General features: G+C 30.8%; 1 long non-coding RNA gene across 1 annotated transcript in view; it reads left to right on the top strand.

Moving 5' to 3' along the window:
* Positions 1-9,868: 9,868 nt before the first annotated feature.
* The window catches only part of LOC142324428 (uncharacterized), a 92,597-nt gene continuing 77,572 nt past the window's right edge, over positions 9,869-24,893 (top strand). The window contains exon 1 of the long non-coding RNA XR_012756283.1: positions 9,869-10,003. This is a non-coding gene — a long non-coding RNA (uncharacterized LOC142324428). The remainder of the gene's footprint in view (positions 10,004-24,893) is intronic.

Below are 24,893 nucleotides of genomic sequence, written 5' to 3'. Positions count from 1 at the left end.
AAGCTTTCTTTGCCATTTTTATAAATTATCGAACAATTTGAATAATCTTCCCATCAATTATTTAATTTAAGATTAAACGATTATTTTCTAGGAAACAGTATTATTCTGTCGATGAGTTTTAAATAATATTAATTAAAAAAAAATAATAATAATAATATCGATTTTCTGCCTCCCGTTCAACGTGTACATAAATAGAAGCTAAAAATAATTTTTAATAGCGTCTTTTGAATAGTTATTTTTTATGTCTAATTTATAAATAAATTACCTTACATTATTTCATGTGCTTCTGTTTAAATAATTAATATGGACGTATGTTTTTTATCTTACAAGTATAATTATTTTAATATTTATAATGTATTATTATGTGACGATTAGAATGAATGATTTATTTATTTATTTATATAAAAGAGTTGTTTATCTTGCTATAAATTTTGGCTATACTTTCTTTTACTGTTTCATCATATCAATATTTTCATTATTTGATTAACGCTTATCATCTTGGAATTTTCTAAGTCACGTTTCCTTATTTTTTGAGAAGCCAATCTTGTTGAGAATTTATTAAATTTTTCGATGCGTTTAAATATATAATCCGCATTAAAAGTATGAGATGGTAATCTTCTTCGGGTTCCGTTCAACGATTTTCTATCTTTTCCCGAAAGATATACAGAGTGTCCCAAATAAAACGCAACCCAACCTTATATTGGTAGGTATTGAAATAATAAAAAGGCATGTGTAAATGTAAATGTAATTTTTATTATTACCATCCATTATCTTACATTTAGAGTAAATGTTGGAAGTGGCCGCCATCTTCTTGAATACAAGCTTCAATTCTTTTTACAGCGTTTCTTGCAACTTTTTTCAGAGTTTGTGGCTGGATATTTAATACAGCTTGTTCAATATTGACTTTCAATCGTTCAAGTGTTCGTGGTTTGTTGCTGTAGGCTTTTTCTTTCAGGTAACCTCGTAGAAAAAAAACCGCCGCAGTCAAATCTGGAGATCTTGTTGGCCACAAGCCTCGACCGATAACACGATTACCAAAGAATTCCTCGACGAAATCAGAAGTTGAACCTGCGTAGTGCGTTGTCGCACCGTCATGTTGTAGCCAGCAGTGTCTGTCTTCCTCTTCCAAGAGTGCGATGAACTGAAATAAAATATCCTGATATCGTTCTGCATTAATGGTGTACTCGAAAAAAATAGGACCGATTATTTTCTTTCGCGATATCGCGCACCACACCCCCAACTTCTGGGGGTGTAATTGTTTTTCGTGATAAACGTGAGGATTTTCAGCACTCCAAATTCTACTGTTTTGGCTGTTTACGTAACCATTCAAATGAAACCGTGCTTCATCTGTGAAAATTAACGAATCCTTAACGTTAATTCCCTCACGCAGAAATCGACGGAACCGTTGACAATATTGTAGCCGTTTTTCTTTGTCGGGCTCAAGAAGTTGATGAACCGTTTGAATGCGATAAGGTCGTAATTGTAATTGTTTGGTCGTCCGATGAATAGTTGATTTAGACAAATTAATTTCAGCAGACAAACGTCTGATCGATTTATTTGGCGAGGCGAGTAATCGGTCTTTGATTTCAGCGACTGTATCTGTATTCAACACTGACGCAGATCTTTTGTGTTCCTTGTTATTAACAGAACCGGTCTCTCTAAATTTTTCCTTTCTAACCTTAATACTGATGTTTTGTTAGGAGCTGGTTTATCTGGGTACGTATTGCGAAACAAATCTTACACTGCAACCGCTGATTTCGTACTGAAGTACGACTCAACCATGAAAACACGTTCATTTAGCGAAAACGCCATTTAGCAATACACTGAACGTTATGATTGTATTGTTGTTACTATCGGTAGTGTTCTACTGCGTCGCCGCGATGTTCAGATGTTGGACGAGTCCATTTCAATAACGAGTAGGGGAGTCGGCTTGACTTTTGAAATTTCACGGATGAGTGATTGATAGGTTGCGTTTTATATGGGACACTATCCTATTATTCTCTTAAATTACCAAAATTAATTTTTTAACAAATGTTTTTGTTAATTTTAAACGTGATGCTTCAGTTTAGTGCTCAATAAACGGATCTTCAACGTCATTTTTTTCTCCATTATTTCGCTATTATGCATCGGCTCCAAATGGTATTTTTATTAAAATAATCGTTAATAGAAACCGGTTTTGACATCATTCTTTCTACATGTTTATCTATACGACAACATCATCATGATTTACGTTAATAGAATTCATTTAAACCGTCAATATATACTGGAACAGAAAATCGATAAGGTTAATGCCGATCTTCGTAGGATTTGACGAGTTCTCCCACTTATATGAAATATAAATTACCTGAAAAGGAAAAAAAATACAGTTTAATTTTCTTTAAAAACATAATATCAAGAAAACTTTATTGACCATTAAAAAATTGAGTAATTACAAAAGCAACGAAAGTAACAACTATAATTATGTTTTTGTTGTAATGAACACAAAAATAAAAAATCAAAGAAAATAATAATACGTCGAGGATGTTCATACACTGAAGTTGGGAAAAGCTGAAACAACCGGGAAAGAAATAATGATGATCTCAAGATAATTTACACAAAAAATTCAATTCATAAGATACAGAAAAAAATTTGTAGGAAGTTTTTTTTTTAAAAAAGCACTTCCTACAAATGAGAACAAATAAGAACTTCATACAAATCATGCTGCTTTGAGATTTATTAAGACCTCACAAATAATTATTTTTGAAGTATTTACCAGTCATAATGGTAATCCAACAAGTAACATTATAATGATGATGTTTTCCGGCATTGACAAAGAAAATTTCTACAGATACAAATATACAGATAGGTTGTGATTCATTCAGCAGAACAATGATATTTGGATTATACCTTATTAGAATAAAAATTAAAACTAATGAAATAAATAATACATAATAATAAGAGTAGTGTATAAATAATGCGGCAGCTGTGTATTTATTTGATGGTATTTTTACCTATAGAGAGAGTTGTGATTGGTGTCGGGCTGGTACTTAAATTACAGAACAGAATAGGGGAGGAAAATATGACGACTTTACGTTAAAAAAGTGACGGGAAAAGAAAAATTTTCTAAAGTATGCTACGTTATTTTTTTTAATGATCCCGAACTTGTAGTTTTATCTAGAAATATCCTTTAAAAACGAGGATTATAGAAGTGTATGGAATCAATAGTAAAAATAAAGGTCATTGAATAATCCAATAGAGTGTACTCTGTAAAAATTCCATTTGTTTCTTTATCTTTTTTTTTTTTAGTTATATATATATATATATATGAAGGCCTGTTTTATATATATATATATATATATATACAAAACAGTTGGAATCTACGTAAAGGGAGTATGTAGAAGGAATACGCTCGCAGTTACCGAAAGAAAGGGTTCATTAATTAGGGGGCAGTGACGGAACGGGTAACCGCACCGCTGGGTCGTGATTAATGATCTACAATGCCACGTACAGGTGTACCCCGTACGATCACGCTCCGTCGACTGCATAGTTACGCATTTAACTATTGTGTCATGGCCGATATGTAATGCCCACCCTGATTTTATTATTCTTATTTTTTTACAATTATGTCAAGTATTCATTATTTCATTTCAGCATCTAAATAAGATATGAAATTAAAATGAATATTAAAAAAATAAATTAACTTTATAAGTTATACATAACTGAATCCAGGCTTAATATTTCAATGAATTTTAAACCAACTTTTTAATTAACTTAATTATTGTATTGTTAATTAACTTATTTTATTGTAAGTTAAGTCAAATAATGATTAATAAATATAAATTATACAAGTCTCAGTAACTTTTTTGTAGACTCCGGGATCATCATCGTTAACAATTTTGTTCATCGTTTTGAGGTAAAAGCATTTGCGTTGAGAGGAAAAAGGCTAATTCAATTTTTTTTTTAATTATTAGTTTTTCAATTTCTGTACTCTATAGAGTTGTATAGTCGCTCATTGTTTTTGCATTCGCTTTTGGTTTTTTGAAAATAACGATGAATTCTAATAGAATATCAGAATGAGACTTGAAAAATTCAGATGTAACTGAGAAGTGCAAGAGCAAATTTGTTTTCCTTGTTTTCGTTTAATCCGTAGCCTCAAACAGTATTCAAAGAGATATCAAGTGATATTATCACTAGTTATAAAAAACCAGGGTAAAACGTTGTACTTGAAAGGGGTCATTGAAATATATGTTTAAAAAACAAAAACTGCAGCCATTGACAAATTGAAAAGAAAAATAATTGACGAATCTGTTTGTGTACCACCAAACTTGATGTAACAAGTTAGAAACGGATATTACATGAGATTAGCACACTGCCAAACTGTAGAGGGTCAGAAGTTTGAATATTTATTGTGGGATGGTACATTTTCAAAATTTATCTAATTAGCAAATTTCGATCAAAACATTTATTTAAAATCTTAAAATAAATATCTTAATATTGAAAGTAAATAATATCACTGGATATAACAGTTAAATTTGTTGTTGTGTTGTTAATTAATAGTTATTGTTTATTATTATTATCAATATTATAGCACTGTTTAAAGTTCGGTATTGTAGCATTAAGAATGTAAGATGCAATAAAATTGTTCATACAGCGCGTTTACCTCGTTTTATTGTTAACTCGATTTTTCTGTTATTGCAAATTTGAATGCTTATAACTCAATAACGAAGGCATTAACAGAAAAAGGGGTTTTACCATTGTTTTTATTGTAACATTTTAAATCGTAATCATGGGTCATATGTCCACCTTCCTATTTAAAAAATATCTGATGTGGACGACACATGACTTCCTTGTACGCTTATTAAATTACATGAAATTACATAAAAATAATGAAAGAAAATAATTAAACATTATCATGTTTAATGAAAATTACATAAAATTTTATTTCATTAAAAACTTGCGATATTTTTTTATTTTTTTTATTTTTTATTCTTGAATATTATTTATCGTAATTTTTTTACAATGAGAGGTTAATAATTATTAATAAAACAATATATTTAAATTAAAAAAGAAAAAGTTAAGAAAAAAAAAAGGAGATGAAGTCCGATTTGAACCGATGTGCCTTCCCCTAAGATCCAAATTTTTCATTAATTAAAGTTTATTTGGTTATAACTCTGGAACCAATGAAAATAAGTACAACTTATGATATATCGTTGAAAAGCGCTTAATGAGGGCTTATTACTGCAGCTAAGAAAAAGTCCAAATCCGAATTTTTTTGGAGTTTGGGCTTTTTTGGTTACTTTTGGTTCAGTCGATTGCAATCAAAAGGGAAGGTGCACAACTAGATGTTATACCAGTTCTAAATCCAAAATTTCAACATCCTGCGGCTAATCGTTATTGAGTTGTGCGAGATACATACGTATAAACGTCACGGCGAAACTAGTCAAATGGATTCAGGGATGGTCAAAATAGATATTGCCGTTGAAATGAGGAAACCGAAATTTTTCACGTACTTCCTTTACTTCGTACAAGGAAGTAAAAATTATGTTTGATATATACGGCGGATCCAAGATAACGGAGAAAAATTAAAAACCCAACATAATACAATTTTTTTAACTACGTAGAACCTCATTTTTTCTGCTTCCAAATACCTTTCAAGGTATTCAAGCATGCAGTATAAAGCTGTTTCCATACTTAAATACACGCTGTATAATTGCAGAATAATGATTCAGCTTCAATCTGTTTACATTTTGTCTCAAGAAGTCTATTATTAAACGGTGACATCATTCAACATCAGCAGTATACTACACCAGCTTTGGTTTAGTTTGCACATGGGGTTTGTAAACGTAAACATTATGTGCTGTGTTCGTTACAGTGTTTTTGAAGTATTTTTATACTGCTATTTGACATTTTAAACATTTAGCGCTTTTTACTTTTTAATTGTTGTGCTTTCTAATTTAATTGTTTTACAATGTTTTCAAAAATAAAGAAAGTACGACTTTTGTTTACCACAGTCGTTATATTATCGTTATCGTTATATTTTATTACCAATTTTTGTCAATAAACAATAAACTATAAATTATATTGGTCATCTGAAGAACGGAAAAACGGCTAGCGCATTGGCTTCCGAATTTAACGTTGGTAAATCAACGATTACCTACCGACATTAAACAAGTGAACTTCTTATGGTGGTAAACTTGAACCTTTGGAAGGTATTGCTTTCAGAAAACCATGAAAACAGATGAAAATGACAAGTTAGATTGTGCAGTATACACTTGGTTTCTGCAATAGAGAGGGTGAACCTACATCGGGGCCTATTATTTGTGAGAATTTATGAAAAACTTTTAGACAATCCACACTTTAAAGCTAGGACAGGATGTTTGCAAAAATTCAAATCGATACAAGGTATACGTCAACTAGATATTTCAGGTGAACTACTTATATATAAAATACTTGATCACTGTGTGACTTTTGTTTACCACAGTCGTTATATTATCGTTATCGTTATATTTTATTACCAATTTTTGTAAATATATTTAGTGATTTAAAAAAATAATAATTTCAGTTCTAAAATTGAGGTTTTATCTTAAATTAGTTTATTGTTTATATTAAATTACTTTTTTCTAAATAAACATTTTCAATTATTATCTGATAATTCGTTACTTTTATCGAATACCGATGCCACTGATTATGTGTTTACTTACCCAGTTTATTTCTTTTTAACAATATAGGAGTGATCCTTGATTAGATACCTTAAACGGAAAGGTTAAGTTTTTTTTATCAAAATGACGTACATTCAACTCGGTACCTGAATCTAATATATTGCAGCCGGTTACCGATAGTTGGTTCTGTGCATTTACCATGAAAACAGTTTAATTTCAGTACCAACTTTTAACATTAGTGTTTGGAATTTGCCGACTAAAGAACACGATACCATTGAGTTTCTGCAGCTTCGTGGCATTCGATCGGGAACCACACTACATGACAATGTAGACGCTATGCGTCTTTACGAAATTGAGGTGTTCTATGACGTTGTAACAAAAGTACTTGCAGTTCGAAAGTCAATGTGCGTGTCAGTAGATGGCTGAAAAATCCTAACTTCAGCTTCGTGACCGTCATACGTTTTCTACATAGTTAAGCATTCGAACTATCAAGAATTTCTCGATGACATCGTGAATTGGGTATGGGTCCGAATGCTTTAGTTGAATGGAATAATTTCATTAGGTCAGTCTGTGTCGACTATTATGAACGGTACAGACAAAGTAAAATTAGGAAAAACTGTATGGTGTCAAATTCGATGAGACCCTGTTCTCGAGACACAAAAATCATGCTGGTCGAGTCTATCCACAACAACGAGTTTTCGCGGCATTTTCATAAAAACGGCAAATGTTTCTTTATAGAAGTTGCTGGCAGATGGATTCAAACCCTGTTGAATGATACTAATGAAGTTATAATAGTTGGATTCCTGGCTTGCGTACCAAACCGATACTCTGGAAACGGAAGGGTTCCGCCATTATACTGTGAATCATCGGTACCATTTCGCTGATCTGCACAGCGGTGCTCATGCCATTCAACAATCAAACTATTGAACAATTGTGGAGGTCGCTGAAATGGCGGAATAAAAATTGTAGGGTAACTGCCAGGTATCACGTGGAATCATATTTCACCAAATTCTTGATACGGAACGAGAACCCGTTCCAGAAAATAGTCTGTCTAGTAATACCTCCGCCGGAAGTCGCCATATAGCAATCGTTCAGTAAGTTCTCCGTGATTTTTAAGTTGATGTAATTCAGTAACATAAAAATTAACAATGAAGAAAAATATTCGTTCAATAAACCCACAGATTTGAAGGGACAAGTGGTGGCGCCGGTATTCGATAAAACGACCGATAATTATAATCATCGATAAGTACGTAATTGTTATATTATTGTATTATTTATGAAGAATCACTGATTTGAAACGGTTTATTTCATTTATTATGTATTCTTTCTTATATCTGCGAGTTATTTATAGATACAGCATTTGCATATCTGTCGGTCAGTTCTCAATATGTTCATATCTTCATATCTTTCAAACTAGCATTTTATAAAATTATCTAATTGAAGAAATGTTTCATTCATTTCTTCTAAAAAAATGTTCAGGCTTTATTATTGGTTATTCAAAGAAGTACTTTTTAAGTCAGGTGAAATTTACTTATTTACAATCAGACGTGGAGCAGCATACAGCTGTGCTTTTAACCTGTTGGAACCCAAAAAACTTTTTAAATCCATAGAAGGTAAACCCACCGGGTTGGTCTAGTTAACACCAAATAATTGTTACCTACGATAAATAATTTGGAGTTTTATAGTATATAAAAATGACAAGGATTTAAATCCAGGATGAGCTACCACTCCACCACGGAAATCGGCAATAATTTATAATTATAATAATGAATTAATGGTTTATATATAAACTAAACTTTTTATAAATATGATTTTAGAAATACAAGGTGTCCCATAAGTTTCCACGTATAGAAAAAATAATTTTTTTTTATGTAGTCCATGGTGTATCAGGAAAAGATACAAAACATAAATCATCTCAACGAACGTATCACCAACGTCATTACAAACGGAATTCATAACTCTAACAGAGCTTAGTACTGAACAAATCTGATGATGATATTATTTGATTGTTGAATTATTATGTTGAATATTGTTTATGTTATGATGATTATGTTTAAATGAAAAAAAAATGGACAAAACGTCATTACAAACGCTATTCATGATTCTAATTGTGCTTAGAATTGCTGGAATTATCTTTAAATGACGTTGCTGATATGATGTTTGAGATGATTTAGGTTTTATATTTTTTTCTCGTATACCAAATATGTTCATTTTTCGTATGTATGGAAACTTATGTATATGTTCTTCAGCAGCGGAGGAAACGCATCGAAATGTATTTTAAAAACAGTGGTAGTTGTGTAGAGCATATTATATAAATAACAATTTTTTTCATAAAAAAAAATGTTTGTTTTTCTACGTACGAAAATATAAGAATCCTGTAATTCATTTCACGTTTCTGTGATCGTCGACCGGAAGTTTAAATTAATTTTTATTTTACTAAGCCACATTTTTTTATATTTTAGAGTTTTTTTTTACTATGTGAATTAAAATTAAAAATTATTTTAATATACTGGGAATGTACACGTAAATAATTCTGTTTTTTTTTTTTTGTATGAATATATTTTACACTTTTGAAGCTAAATTGCAGGTAGTTTTCGAATTACTGCTACAAATTGTATTGTTGTTTGAAACATTAAACTCTGTTAAATAGTACGCTGTGGTATCTCAATTTACTGGAAAGTTTAAACATTAATAGTAATCAGCAGGGTGTTTTCTAGGCCTACACTAATGATCGATGACTTGTTTGTCCCTCTCTCTCGCTATGAAAGTTAGTAGCCACTTTAGTGTAGTTTCCTCGTTAGCGTTTCCGATTTAAACTCTTTCTCACTATTGTTTCTGTTCGTATAGGTAATTATATGACCGTATATACTGCAGGAGTACATGTTTGTGAGGTCGGTTTTGTGGTTGAATACCGTGGGATTTCACTTGTGTTAGAACGGATCACTAAACCGTTCGCTTTTATTTTTTCATCGATTGACCTTTCTATAAATATCGCTAACGTTATATAAAATTTTTAGTAACTGTCTATTACGTTACAAATAATTCAGAAATGTAAATAATTACCGTAATATTTTTATGTTTATATCGATTAATTAATATTTTTTTAAAAATGAAGAAAAATTAGCGGTATTTATGCATCCGACATTTACTTTATTATTTTCATAATTGAAGTACCCGTGTTTTACATGGAAAGATTTTACTTTTTTCTTTTTTTCTAACCTCCGGGTTCACCGTTAGGTATTGCTTCAGAAGACGAGATGAATGATTTGTAGCGTGTGTGAAAATGCCATGACTGAACGGGGTTCGAACCCAGGACTTCCACAGGACGCTGCCACTCGCGCCACGGAGGCCGGCACATTTTTATGGTTAGTAATTCCCTTTGTAACTCCTTAGAGATCGTTTAGCTGATATTTGCCTACTTTTTCTGAACAATGAACACTAAATAATTTGCCCAATTTCAGCTAACTGTTCAGAAAACAATAATACAGAGAAACGCTGAGTATCCTGATTGACATCTACAAGACCAAATCCAGATTATTGGAAAATTAAAAAGAGGTTTATCACACGTACTGGACATATCATGTTAGTGTTTAATGGGTATAACACTTAATGAAAACACGAAAATATCAAAAATAAATGTATTTCACTAAATTAAATAAATGTATTTCACTAAATTAAAAAAATCTGACAACAAAGTTGTAATACTTTCCTGGTATTGGTTAATTATTCTTATGTAATGAATAATAATTATGCAGAAAAACGTTACCTAAAATAATTTTTATCATTGGGGTAATTTATGATGAAGGTTTAAGGTAAAATTATCATTATATGTTTAAATAACCAAAAAAAGTTTTAAAAATACAAAAAAATGGATATTTTTTCTACTCTACCAACTTCAAAATTACTTTCCTAGGGAATTTCTTGATTTTCCTATGTTTACTATGTTAAATAAAATAAACTAGAAAAAAATTACAGTAACAAATATTCAGACAATAAAAAGCTACTTAAGATTTCTTTTTGGTGGTAGTTACGGGGGGGGGGGGAATTATCATGAAATTTTATTGTAATATTATTAATAAAAGTTTATTTTTTAAACTTTTAGTATTATTAAAAGTTTAAATAACCAAAAACGTTTTGAAAAATTCAAAAATTTATATTTTTAAACTTTTATTGGCTCCCTTAACCACAATATTGCCCCCCAAAATACTGTTTTTGGGTCGCTTGAACTACTACTATATGACTAGAGAAGATATTAATAAAAAATTATCGGTTAAGAAATATGTAATAAATAAAGAGATAGTTTTTTCTATTTTTGGTGAAGAGGGAATTTTGGGGCCTTTTTTTAAATGATATGATAACCATGCTCGCACGTACTAAGCTTAATATAGATAGGGTGGGGTCCTGCTTGCAAAATGTTGAGAAAATTGATTCTCAAACACTCCCCATTCCCTGGATATTTTAGCCCCAAAATTTTACCAACTAATTTTTCTATATACACGAGTCTCTGTGCCAAATTTCATCATAATCCGTTTATCCAATCATATGTTTTTAAGCTTTAAACACGCCAAAACATGTACATTACGTACGTATACGAAAATTACTCCTCACTTTTGGGTAGAATTCATAAGAAAGCTACCTATGCAATGGGTACCATGATTCTACTTCCGGAAAATGTAGACATATCTTCGCGTTTCACATCTCCCAAATCCCAAAACCACCGTCAGCTCAAAAGTTTATATTTTCATTTATATATATATATATATATATACATAAATGTAAATGTAATGTATGCATATATATTTCACTTTCTTATGAACACGGTAACTGCCCTAATTTTGCGCCAATCCCTTTCAAATTGTTCCTTAAAAATAACTGGTTCCAAAATCTCGATCCAGTTTGTTAACGGCCAAAATCGGACCATGGGGGTGGAAATGGGATGATTTTTCCAAAAATAATCACTATAACTTTCTTATTAAGTAAAATATCGAATTCGTTTAAGTTCTTACTATTTTTTTGAATAAGGGCCTAAAACATATCGAAGAAAAATGTTTTTATATCACCAACCATTGGCTCAGGGAGTTAAAAAAAATGGGGTTTCGAGGACAAAAAAGAATCATACCTTTTAATTTAATTTTTAGTTTTAAAAACATTATTTAAAACTTTATTCTGAAACAATTTTGGCCAACCTTTACGGCAAGGGATGACCAAAATGTTGCTGGAATTGTAAGAAGATGTCGTATGCTAAAATGTGAAATTTTTTTTCATATACAACCATTGTCGTCTTGAGTAAATTTGAAGTTTTTCTTAACTGTAAGGTGGAAATATTTTTATCCCCTACTTATCACCGGTTATCACCGGAAATCTATCTCCACCTTCCGGCGTGGCGAAAGGATTTTTTTTTGTCTTTTGGTGATCCATGGGGGGGACCATGAAACGTTGAGAAAAACCCATACCCTATATTTTTTGACTGATAATCATACTTTCCTTCTTGCTTCGTAACTCTTGAACTATGATGTCAGGAAAGTAAATAGAAACTCAGAACATACGTACAGTGTAATAAAAAACAGATACAGCAATACGTTACAAAAAATCCAATTAGTAGAGATTTGGTAATAAAAGAAGCAGAATTCGCAAAAAATTTTGGTAAGAAATAAATATTTACTACCTTATAATTTTATAAAAAATTTAATTTATGAACTTATTAAAAAAATCACAAAAAACGTACCGGAAAGAAGTTAAGTTAAATTTATAAAATATATAATATCCAAAAATTTACAAAAAAGACAAAAGAAAAAGATTACATTATTTTTAATTGAATAAAATTTCGTGGTAGTCAGTAATCAAAACACACCTTTAAAAATACATTTCTTCTTTAAAAACATAACAGCTCTATTTCTTTTAATGCTAATCTTCGTTTATGAACTGGAAGATCACATACTCGTTTTAAACTAAGAATATATTTAGAGAAGTATTATTTTGCGCTCCAACGAATCCATACCGATAGACAAAAATTCATGAGGTTTTTGTGTGACGGCCCTTGATGCAAGTCGTCGATGATCCGGCGACTTGATCAGCTAACAGCTGATCTTGTCACGTTCTGGCAAGAACGCTTTTGACCGAATTCCATACATCAGCCACCGTATAAAAGCATTCTTTCAAATTAATTTCCTTAATCGTCTTAATCGTACCAAATAAAGGAATTATACCTGTAGAAAGATGAGTAGATGCATTATCTAATATCAAAAGAACGTTCCCATTTTTATTCTTATTTTTAAACTAATACTAATCTGTACGATTATTGTTGGCCTCCGTGGCGCGAGTGGTAGCGTCTCGGCCTTTCATGTGGAGGTCCCGGGTTCGAATACCGGTCAGGCATGGCATTTTCACACGCCAGAAATCATTCATCTGATTCATTGTTTTATACTCCTTAGGAACTATTGTAGTAGAATAATAACCAAATCCATTAAAAAAAAAGATCGAAAAAATATTTCTCCTGTTGAAGCAAAGCTTTATTTTAATAGTATTTTTTTTTTTTTTTTTTTTTTTTTTTTACTGTATTAATTTTGATTTAAGTCATCCATACATTCTTATAGTTTTTCTAAACAACTGGAAGATTTCGGATAACTTTAAAAGTTTGTAGTTTTTTTGATTCACCAATAGGATAATCTTTTTTATCTACAATTGTTTTACCACTTTGTGGCCAATAATGTTACAACCCACCAGGTTCGTCTAGTGATGAACGCGTCTTCCCAAATCAGCTGATTTGAAAGTCGAAAGTTGCAGCGTTCAAGTCCTAGTGAAGTCAGTTATTTTTACACGGATTTGAATACTAGATCGTGGATACCGGTGTTCTTTGATGGTTGGGTTTCAATTAACCACACATCTCAGGAATGGTCGAACTGAGACTGTGCAAGACTATACTTCATTTACACTTATACATATTATCCTCATTCATTCTCTGAAGTATTATCTAAAAGGTAAATTACCGGAAGCTAAACAGGAAAAAGAAAGGAAGGCCAATAATATTACACGTTCTTTAGACGTTTTATAGCTGTAGCTGATTTTTCTTTGCGGGAATCTAAAGCTTTCTTAAAAAGAGAGCTTTTTATTAAATTCCCGTTTCGTCAACATTTTGAGCAGTGTTCATCATAGTCATTACAAAAAAAATCATATATTTTTTAATAAATTCATTTCCTGCTGGGACGTTTGCTGATAATTTTTCTCCTTGAATTTCACGTTGCTGAATTCCATGACCTATTTAAAATTTTGAAACTACTCTATACTTGCTGTAAAATTTCTATCTCCGTATTTTTCATAAAAAATAATGGCTTTGCATACTAGAATTTGTCCAAAAATTGGCCTACCAAGAGATCGCTTGTGAAAAAACTACCAAGAGCTCGATTCACCGCTTGTTTGATGTTTTTTAACTGCTTTTTTGGAAAAACATCGTTCTTCATTTTCGAGTTGGCACTCGTAATTCATAATCGTGTCTCCATTTTACGTAATATCTGAAACAGTTAATGTTCCTACGCCATATCCATTTGCTAACGATTTACCCGATATATCATTTTTCAATTTTTCTAGGTTTCTACTTTTTATTTCATTATTAAATTATTTCATTAATAAAACAACTCGTTTTCGTTTTGTTGTAGACATAATTTTAACGAAACCTAACGATATCGATACGCATGTTAACGTACTAGAGGTTTAATTGTATAGATTTAAAATATCCCAGTGAGTAAAACTGTGCGATTTCATCGTGACGTCATGAAAAAAATCCTGCCTATCCAGCGTAAAATTGTGAAAATTAGATAAGGCAGAGAATACAGTTAGTTACAAGGTCATTTGTTTTGACCTACTGTACGGTACAGCATAATACAAACATCATAGTTTAATATATAATCATTACATTATGTCATGCTTGACCAATTAATAATGTGTTTCCATTTATCTTTTCAGAATTTAATATTATAATTAGTTAAATACAGACCTAAATTTACGTATGTGTTTTGCTATATGAATTGAAAAAGAGATTTAATTAAAACCCATTAAAAATTAAAGATCGAAAAATGTTTTTCTGTTGAAGGAAAGCTTATTTTAATCTTAAATTTTTTAAATAGTGTATTAATTTTGTTTTAAATTACCGTGTGTAGATCTAAGCAGTCTGGATGATTTTACATCCACATAATTGGATTTCGGATAATCAGAATCCCACTATATTAGTTATAAGGGAGTTTTTGATGGCATTCTAATTTAGATAATATGGAGTTTTAGCATTTTAGCAACCTATCATTGCCAATTTATACTTTTTTCCGTTTTTTTTTTTTTTTTTTTTTTTTTTTTTTTTTAATACGAACGTAAAGATAAACCTTTTAAAGACAGTTTAAATATAATTCCCGAAACAGGTTTTCCTGTCGGTGTTTGCGGCATAGATTTAACCACTATTCAATGAGTAAAAGCTATTTCCTGTAATAAAAATACATCTGCATCATATGAAACATGCAGGAATTTTTTTTTTACGTTTATCCATTTATATTCCAATTTCCTTACGATAACAGAAATAAAAGGTACTCTGCACTACCTGTTTTCAAAAGAAAGTTAAAAATAAAAGGAAATATGTGAACATCAGCAAATATCTTTGTTACTGGAATGTTTTTGATTCGGTGTAGAAGCCTTTTTCTGGTTCCTTATAATTGCTTATTACCGCTAGCCAAATGTAGATCGTTTTCGTTGAAGTCATTTTAATCTCGGCTAAAAAATTGACATTAAAATAATTCCGTTCATGAAAAGTAATCGCAGTATGATAGATTAAACAAAATATTAGAGTTTATGGAATTCACGCGATTCTAGTTAAAAGGATTGGTAAATTAAATACAGTGGATAATGTTGAGTGACGTGACCGGTGAATATGTGAATATTTATTTTAATTTTAATATTTTGTAGAAAAAGAAAAAAAAAATTGGAAACTAAAAAATTCTAGTGCTGAAGCAAATTTTGTCATTAAGTAATCCTCCGACAAATACTTAAGTTTCTTCCTCGCAAACATTGAGATAATTTTATTATTTTTTCTTAGAAAAAACGAGTATGATAAAAAGTTCTATATTTAAAAAAATTCATGAGATATGAGACCCCTTGATAATTTCTCTCCAAACGTCTTGTCAAATCCAATATTCTTTCTTCTTTTTTCGTTTGCTAAAAATATTATATGTTGCAGTAGCTGCTGATTTAGTTACTTTTATGCGGATTTGAATATTAGATTGCAGATACTGATGTTTTTTGGTGGCTGGGTTACAAATAACCACACGTCTCAGGGATTGTCGACCTGGAGACTGTACAAGACTACACATTTCATTAACATTCATACATATCATTCTCATTCATCCTTACAGTAAGTAAGGAAACCTTACGGTGGTTCCGGAGGCTAAAGAGAAAAAGAGAGAGAGAATATCTGTTGCCAAGAAAATTATCGTTGCAGCATTTTATAAAAAAAATAATTACAAAATTAAATACTAAAACGTCACTTGGAACAGATACAGAAATTGTTTTGATATGGACTACAGAAAAAATGTGTATGGAAGAAAACAGTAAAATTTACTAAGTTGCTTTGGGGTGAATAGATTGTTCCTATTTCTAGAAATAAACATAGATTTGATGTATCTTATGAGAATTGAACTCACTATTTCAGCCTGATAAGGATGATTTAACTACATACTGAGATTATTGTGGTAGAAGCATGAAATTCAGCTCGAATGAAAACTCTAAGTCTATGAAAATCTATCTGGGAATTTTCTTTAAGCAATCCTTAAAACAGTGCATTTCATATCCTTGTACAATCTGCAAATCGATTGTAATAGAAGCTAAAATTCAATCCCAGTGAATTCCCAAAAAAATTGTAGGGAATTCAAAAATCCCTATAATTTTAGAGAAGGAGAGAGAATGGATTAAAGTATTGTTTCTGAGTATTGTTGAGATAAATATTCCAAAAAGATTTCAAGGTAACATCTCAAATGTTACAGTAGTTTTGGCCTGCTTTCAAATTATACAGGTGAATGAGAAAAACTCCCTTTTTAGCGTTAGCTTTTTCTTAATGAAGATATCCCTCACAAGTCTTTAAGTTTAGAGATCTTTCGTTCGCCGCAACCCTTTTAAACCATTGTTAATTTAACTTTGGGCTGAGTTATCAGAACAATTTTGTGAACTTTTGCTAAAGATCTCCTTTGTAATAACTATATTAGATTCTTTTTTTTCTATCTATTTATAAAATGGAAGAATCAAATCTAGAAAGTCAGAAAGAACTTTCCTGTTTATAGATCGAGCTGTACCCACCTTTTGCTCCCTTAAGAATACGTAAAAAATATTTTACCGAGGATTTGACTATCTATATTGGATTTCATTAAGACGTTTGGAGAGAAATTATCGAGGGGTCTCATATCTCATGAATTTTTTTCTACTATCCCTAAGGATAATATGTCTGTTATGTTTCAAGTCTCCGGTGATCCCGATCTTACCACGACTTTTCATCCACTTATTTGATCAAAACAGTTCCTGCTAACTTTTCTGATGACTTTATTGGAAATAGCTATGCAAAACTGCAGTTTTATAATATACCATAAATGAGAATATTAGGGATATGTAAATGCTTTATAACACATGAGAGTTATCTTTTAGGAATAAATATAATATATACCAGTATTGTGAATATATTCGTATTTAGTATAGTTTTCTTAATTAAAATATATACTAAAGAGATAGGATTCTTTTCATGTGAAAAACTTCCTTTTAAAATTATTATTTTAACCTCTACATCCAGATAATGAAAAAATTAATCTCGCGATTTTTTTTTCTTTTTCTACCTTTAAACCATCTTCATCATTATTTCATTCTTGTTCAAATAATTTTTTTTCCTTCATTATTTTTTTCTTTCATTTAAAGTGGTTTATGATAAATTTTAACTCTTTCTCGCTTATTTTTCAACAAACAAGCTCATCAAAACGTTTTACTTTTTTCTACCCATTTTTTTTTATCAGCACTTTGAAGCAACACATGGCAAAAAATAAATAAATAACGACAGTATGGTTCTTCAGTTTTAATTCACTTTTACTTCATAGTAAGTTTTTCTCTGTTGAATGACACTTTCATGACGTTTATCCTTGATCTTTATTTATTTTTCATTTCCTCCAACTTTCTGTTAGAATATACGCTTCTAAAATAACAGTTTCTTTTCATTTTTTTTACCTGTCAGTCCTTTAAATTTATTAAGACATTCATATTTTCTTATATAAATAATTCTTTTTTCTTATTACTAAAAAAAAAAAAAGTTATTCTACGCTTCTTTTTTGTCTAGTATTTAAATTAATATAATGAGTTATGAAATAAAAACTCCTCTTGTATGCATTACAGCGCACAAAAACATATTTGTTGAAAAAAAATTATTCTTAAATTCATTATTAATAACTATTTTAATTTTTTTTGCACTAATGAAAAAAACATTGTTGCAGGTAAACAGAAAAACCTAGTATAATATTTTAAGGTATCCGACATAAATTACACGTTAAATATAGCCTGGAGGGCTATACTTAAATGGTGATAAGATAAGATTCCGTATTCAACCAAGCAATTTTTTTAATATAAATTGGGTGGTATACTGGATGAAATTTTGGGGTTTTAAAAATTAGGAGGATCTAGAAAATGTCCAAAGAGTTTTTTTTCAAATGTTTGGTTTAAATAACACAACCAATTATTTACCCTATTGGAGATGGATCTTAATTATTTTTTGTGCATTTTCAAGAAGTTAATTATTTATACGTGTTTAATTGACTTTTTTATTTTTCCTCTCTACTCCCCTGGACCGGTCCAACTGTTTGGTATTTCGCTACCCAGAGAAGTGTCTCTACTCTAACAACGACGTATAGTAATTGATCTCGCCAAACCTTCTGCTATGCTAAGCTAGTAAGTCCGATATCAGCTCCTTAGTTCTTCTAGCAACCCTCTCTTCTCACCATTCTTCCATCTTTCCATTAGCCTGTTTTTGGCCTCATGTCTATCTAAGCCCTGTGCTATCTCTCTTCTTTCTTCAACTTGCAATTCAAGCGGTGGTGTGGAAGACAGTACACACAACGCCTCATATGAAACTGTCCTATAAGCTGAAATCACCCCTAGTAACAGCTTCCTATGGACTCTGACCATTCTTATCAGATTTCTCTTATACCTTAGAAAAGGCCCCCAGACTGGGGCAGCATATAACTTAGAGGAAGTCTCTGCCGATACTATCAGCTTCATTTTGGACGCTCTTGGAGCTCTCTACGAAGTCAAAATAATGTTGAGCGCCTTAGTCATATTTGCTGCCTTCTTGCAGCTGCTAATAATGTGTTCGGTAAACCGACAATTCTTCTCAAATGTCACCCCTAGGTATTTAGGCTTACGTACCTCGTTTATTCTTTCTCCCTCTATCGTTAGATTAATCGGCTCAATCTGCCTCCTGCCTGTTATTTTTAAATACCTTAATCTAAGAATACGTAACCGAATCTTCTAATTAAGAAAACATTCGCAGAACAATCTGACTGGGTAAAGAAATGGAGAAATTTTTTTGAAAGTTATAACTATTATTTTCATTGTAACATTTGAAACCGGGAAGATCGGCTATTTGCAATGAATGGCGATGTAATTCTGCAACATTTTTAATAAGTTAAATAGGAAAATAGGCAAGCACTATGTACAAGATATAAATATCATGCAGTCCATTAGCTTAATTTATCGGGCTTCGTGCTCCATAATACCATTTATCAAGGTTCTAAATAGATAAATAGGTAACCAAACTATTATGTATGCTCGTTATGATAGCCTGAAAGAGGTATCGGTAGCGTGGCCGAGCGGTCTAATGCGCTGGTTTAAGTCTGAAAGAGGTGGAAGATATCGTGCAATTCGTAGATCGATGTCCAATTTTAAAGATATTTAAACTGAAACGGTTTAATTTTATGGCGTTAAGAAGAAGAGGTCAATAGAGTTCCAAATTGGAAAAACTGGATATCTATCTTTAAAAGTGAATTGAAGAGGTAAAACTATATTCTCGTACAGAAATTTATTTATTAATGATAAGAGTTTGTTTTATTTTTTTATTTTTTGTTTAGCTTTTCTTTTTTTTTTTTGAAAAAATGTCGGTTTGTTCAAGGTAGGTGAGATTTAGGTCATGTCATTAGTATGTAAGATTTTTTGATTTATTTTTAATGCCATTAATATTATTTGGTAAATTATATAGATTATTTTTTATAAGAATGCTATTAAATCCATCCTTAAAGACTTAAAATATAAAATAACACAAAACTTGAAAATTTAGTCCCGTCATTAAAAAATAAACCCTTAAACACGCCCGATACTAGAATCATCCAGCAGCAAGGGACACTGTCCAGGTTCTGCGATTTGTAGGGAGTAAGGGAAATTCCCGCCAACTTTGCATTCCATTCCATTTTCTATAAGCGAAAAGAATTCTTTTGTTTTATTTTGTACTTCAATTTTTGTTTCGTTGTATACTGTATTTCTTTGAATTTATTTTAATTTTAAAATACAGTTAAAATTTTTCAAGTTAAATAAGTTAATTTTTTTTGTAATAGTGTTGGTATCTTGAAGAAGGGAATAGAATTTTTTCCCGCTGATCCCGATTTATGATTAAATTATAAAGAAGAGACGAAGATGAATTACAAAATTATGGTTTTGGGTATTTTTGTGGTGATTTATGGAGATCAAAATAATTACGTGAAGAAATATAAGAATTAGTTCGCGAATTGTTACTGTTATTGCTATATTAGGAAAATATACCGAAGTAATATTACTGTTATATTGTCTCAAAATCAATAAAATAAATTAGTGATTGTTATTAATATTATTTTCTAAATGTTTTCAAAGCCTTTTATTTGATTTTTTTAAATTTGTCTACTTTTAGGAAAAAAATAATAATACCAATAATATTTAAATCTTATAAATAATATTAAAATAATTAAATTCTTCTGGAAAAATAAATATGTTATTTTAATAACTAATCATATTAAAATTATAATTTAGGTTACCTTACACGTCTCCGACACCTTTAAAAATGCACAGTTCACATCTTAATGAAAGATGTGGTCTTAACTACCATATGCTGCTAGAATTATCCTAATATCATCTCATTCATAGCCACTTGTTCATCTCTCCGGTTAGAACGTCTGCTCTTTTTTAACTAGTCATTCTCAATCTATATTTAATTTTAAATGCTATAAATGGAAAGAAAGGATTTTCATATTGTACCGCTACTGTTTTTTTAAGGTTCTGGTTATATGAAGCATGTCATCGTTCTAAAGAAGCAGTCCTGCTTTATTTTATAAAAAGGGAAGATAAGTAACTACTCATTTTTTGTTGTCTTCTATTTATTTTCTTTTATTTTATGCTCTTTATTAAAAAAAAATTAAAAACTTTTATAAGTACTATATAATAAAATCTTTTATTTTGTTTATTTTTATAGACATTTAAGAAACATGAGGAAAAATTTTAATATATTTAATACTGTATTTGGAATAGCAATACAACTACATTTTTAAATGTATTTCGTTCTTTCACAACCTTACAACTTTTCAGTTTTATTTTTAAAAGTAATACAATTAAGCTCTTCCGCTCCAAAAAATTAAAACAATGAAATAATTTAACCGTGAAAATTTCATTACAACGTAAGATATATATACTGCATATATATATATATATATATATATATATATATATATATATATATACACACACATTAGATTTACATTAGATTAGATATATATACATTAGATTTTAGGTCACAACAACCGATGTTTAAGTAGCTTAGTGGTACTACCTTAATATGCCATTTACACGGGTACTGTAATGCAGTAAAAAATAATAATCATTAAAAATAATAATAATAATTTATTTCCATAATAAAATAATATTAAAAAAAAACAAAACAAAAAATATGCAATAATAAATACAAATACCGCAGATTAAAAGAAGATAGAAAAAAATTGTAAAAATTACTTTTTCTGCAAAAGTCGGTTATTTTGCTTTGTTTCGAACATTTCGTATTGTAATACAGTTTCTGAAGGTTCTTTTCTAAATCAGAACAAACACTTTGTTTCTTCATTAGCGATTTCTGTATAACTGAAAACCGGCAAACGGTTTTCACTGCCTCTAAACCTTCTGGGTGATTTGGTGAGTTGATGTCTTCGTCGTTGTCGCTCTTGTTACCTTCGTTATCATTACCTACGTCCCCGTCTATTTCTGCTAGTACTGAAGTCACTACATCATCTTCTGTTTCATGTGTTTCGAAATCTTTGTCTACCTCTTGATAATCTTCAAACAATGCAGTTGACAATGATTGGTTATGCAGACTATTGTCTCATTCTGCTAAAGATTCTTCTTCGCATGCGATGTCAGTAACTTCACCAGCCTTGGTAAAAATCCTGCATGTGAAAGCAATTTTTTTACAGTCAGCAAAGAAACCTCATTCCATGATCCTTCTAACATAACTGTAGCATCCAGAAGAGTTATCTGTGTTTCCTTTTTTTGATCTAAATCCTGTATCATTTGTAAAATTAGGTGTTTTTTGTAGTGAACTTATACCGACTTAATCACGCCTTGATCTAAGGGGTGTAAGACTGCTGTTGTTTTTGGTGGTATGAACACTAACTTTATACACGAAAGATTTTCAGTGTGTAGATGATCCGGACACTTGTCAATGAGCAGCAGTATTTAGACATTTTCAATCTTTAATTCACAGTCCATTTCCGTAACCAAGACATAAAGGTATCACTTATCATCCAAGCTTTCTTGTTAATTTCGTACGTAACAGAAAGTTCAAATTTTTAAAACAACGAGGTTTAACTCTTTTACCTATAAACAGAAGTCTTTTTGTCAGGTGCAGTCATATTAGCAGCAATTAGTACTGTTAATTTTTCTTTTGATAATTTTCCCCTCGAACACGTTTTGCCTTTAAATTGAAAAGTTCTTTCTGGTATCAGTTTAAAAAAAAAGACCGGATTTATCAGCATTATAGATTTTTTCATCCAAATAGTCCTCTTTTAATTTTGGCCAAACGGTTTCATTTTGGCCTAGCCATTTTTCTGACACACCGGTTGGAGCTGCTGCGGCCTCGCTGCTTATTTTCTCCGACACAATATCGTGACTCTGACGGAACCGTTGTATCCAAGCTGAAGTTATTTCACGTGGTTTACCGAATTTTTCAGAAAAATTGTTCGCCTTAGTTTGCAATACAATGTCGTTAATGGGGATATCACTAGCCTTCTGGTATTTAAACCTTTTTAACAGCCCTTGGTCCACATCATTATGTCGACTAGGCCATAATTTTCTTGATTTCATAGAATTTTTTCAAAATGTTTTTAATTTATTCACTGTTCTTCCATATCACCGATATTGTCGAATGACCTACGCTAAATTCTTTGGAAATGTCCTTATTAGTTTCACCATTCTCTAACCGCCAGATAATGTGCACCTTTTCTCTATCGTGAATGTTTTTTTGCGAAGAAATAATTAAATCACTATTAAATGAGTTACACAGGTTACATAAAATAAAATACTGTATCCACAATATATGATACGCTCACAGCAAAATATTAATAACAACTGAATGTGGCTACTTCAGTTTACAATAATCTGGTACAGGAGAAGATAAGAAAATCAAGAACTACAGTACATATGCAAGTAAAAAGAAAATGATGACTCATTTTAACCGTCAAAATATTTCCGTAGCTACAATGTAGATGTACTATGTTACTGACGAGTCACTTCCGTTCGTTATAATAAGCGAGAAAATGTTGCATTGCAGTAGAAAAAATAAGTCATAATAACCAATAACCGATGTAATTATAAACAATATAAATACTGTATTTATGTATTAACAGCATACCAAGAGACAATTTTTTGGTTACTATATCCGATGTCACTAAAGCAATATTTACTGTACATATATATATATATATATATATATATATATATATATATATATAACAAACCCTTACCGGATTGTGTTAAAATTAAACGATCGAAAAATTAAAATGTTTTTACAGGTAAAATAAATTGTGTTTTTATAAAGAAGTTAATAAAATTAAAAATTCAATTTTTTTTTCTTTTAATTAAGGTGAATTGTTAAGGGTTTCAAAATTGATAGTTTGAAAATCCGTGAATAACTACGAATACAAAACTGATTAATAAATCGTAAAATTATGAATTTCAGTTAAAATATAAATCACTGTAAGAATTTCTCGGTATTTTTATAAAGCTCGTTGTATTTTGGTGCACTCCCATTTTATTTTACACTAGTCTGGATGTCCATGAACCAGGTCGGCCCACGACCTGCTGATCCAGGGCCACCCCGGGATCATGGGGCCTACCCCAGGGCAGTAGAGCTCGTTTCGGTCACCATTCCCATCTAGCCAGAAGGCTTTGCACTTCGTCCTCGGCAGTCTTCGTTACGGTTGTGAGAATAATACATATAAATAACAATTAAAGTATTCAGGATTCGTAGAAACCTGAAAAAGAAACTAAATTAAAAAAGACAGAATAGTAGTAACTATCGTTATTTAAGTACACACACCTTTTACGACGAAAAATTCATAACTTAGTTATGTTGTCATGGTGACTGAAATATAATAATGAAGTAAAAGGATTAATCTTTTTATTTTCTTTAATCAATATCTTTGATTCTCACTTCACCCCAAGAAGGCTGACCCTCGGTTTTGGGCTTAAAACCTTCCTTGGGATAAGAAAACTATATCCTGAACATTTTTTAAGCAATCGGTCGGTTGGTTCTCGCGTGATATCAAAACAAATAACAAAAAGCAGACAAACAAACAAACTTTCAGCTTTATATATATGATATCTATAATTACGAGAGTATGAAATAAATTAATTAATTTTTTCACCAAAGAAACTTTGAAGTTTGAACGTGGGAATATTAAAATTGAATTTTGAAGAATTTGAGAAATTTTCTACCTGGCCGGGATTTGAACCCGGGACCTCCAGATAAAAGGCCGAAATGCTACCACTCCGCTGTGAAGATCGGTGGAGTTTGGTTATAAATCTACATATTTTCTGCGAGTTCTCGTTTTATGATTGAGCGGTACATGTAATCTTATACTGCACATTGTTGTTTATTTATCCAATATTTGGTCTTTTATTGTATTACACGATCTCATACAAATAAGTAGAAAGTAATATCTGTAAAAATGGAACATGGTTGTCAGAATT

Source organism: Lycorma delicatula, chromosome 5, assembly GCF_047948215.1.
Source record: "Lycorma delicatula isolate Av1 chromosome 5, ASM4794821v1, whole genome shotgun sequence".
NCBI classification, from domain to species: Eukaryota; Metazoa; Arthropoda; class Insecta; order Hemiptera; family Fulgoridae; genus Lycorma; species Lycorma delicatula.
Note: the sequence above shows the minus strand (reverse complement) of the source record. Positions and strands in the feature narration are given on the sequence as shown.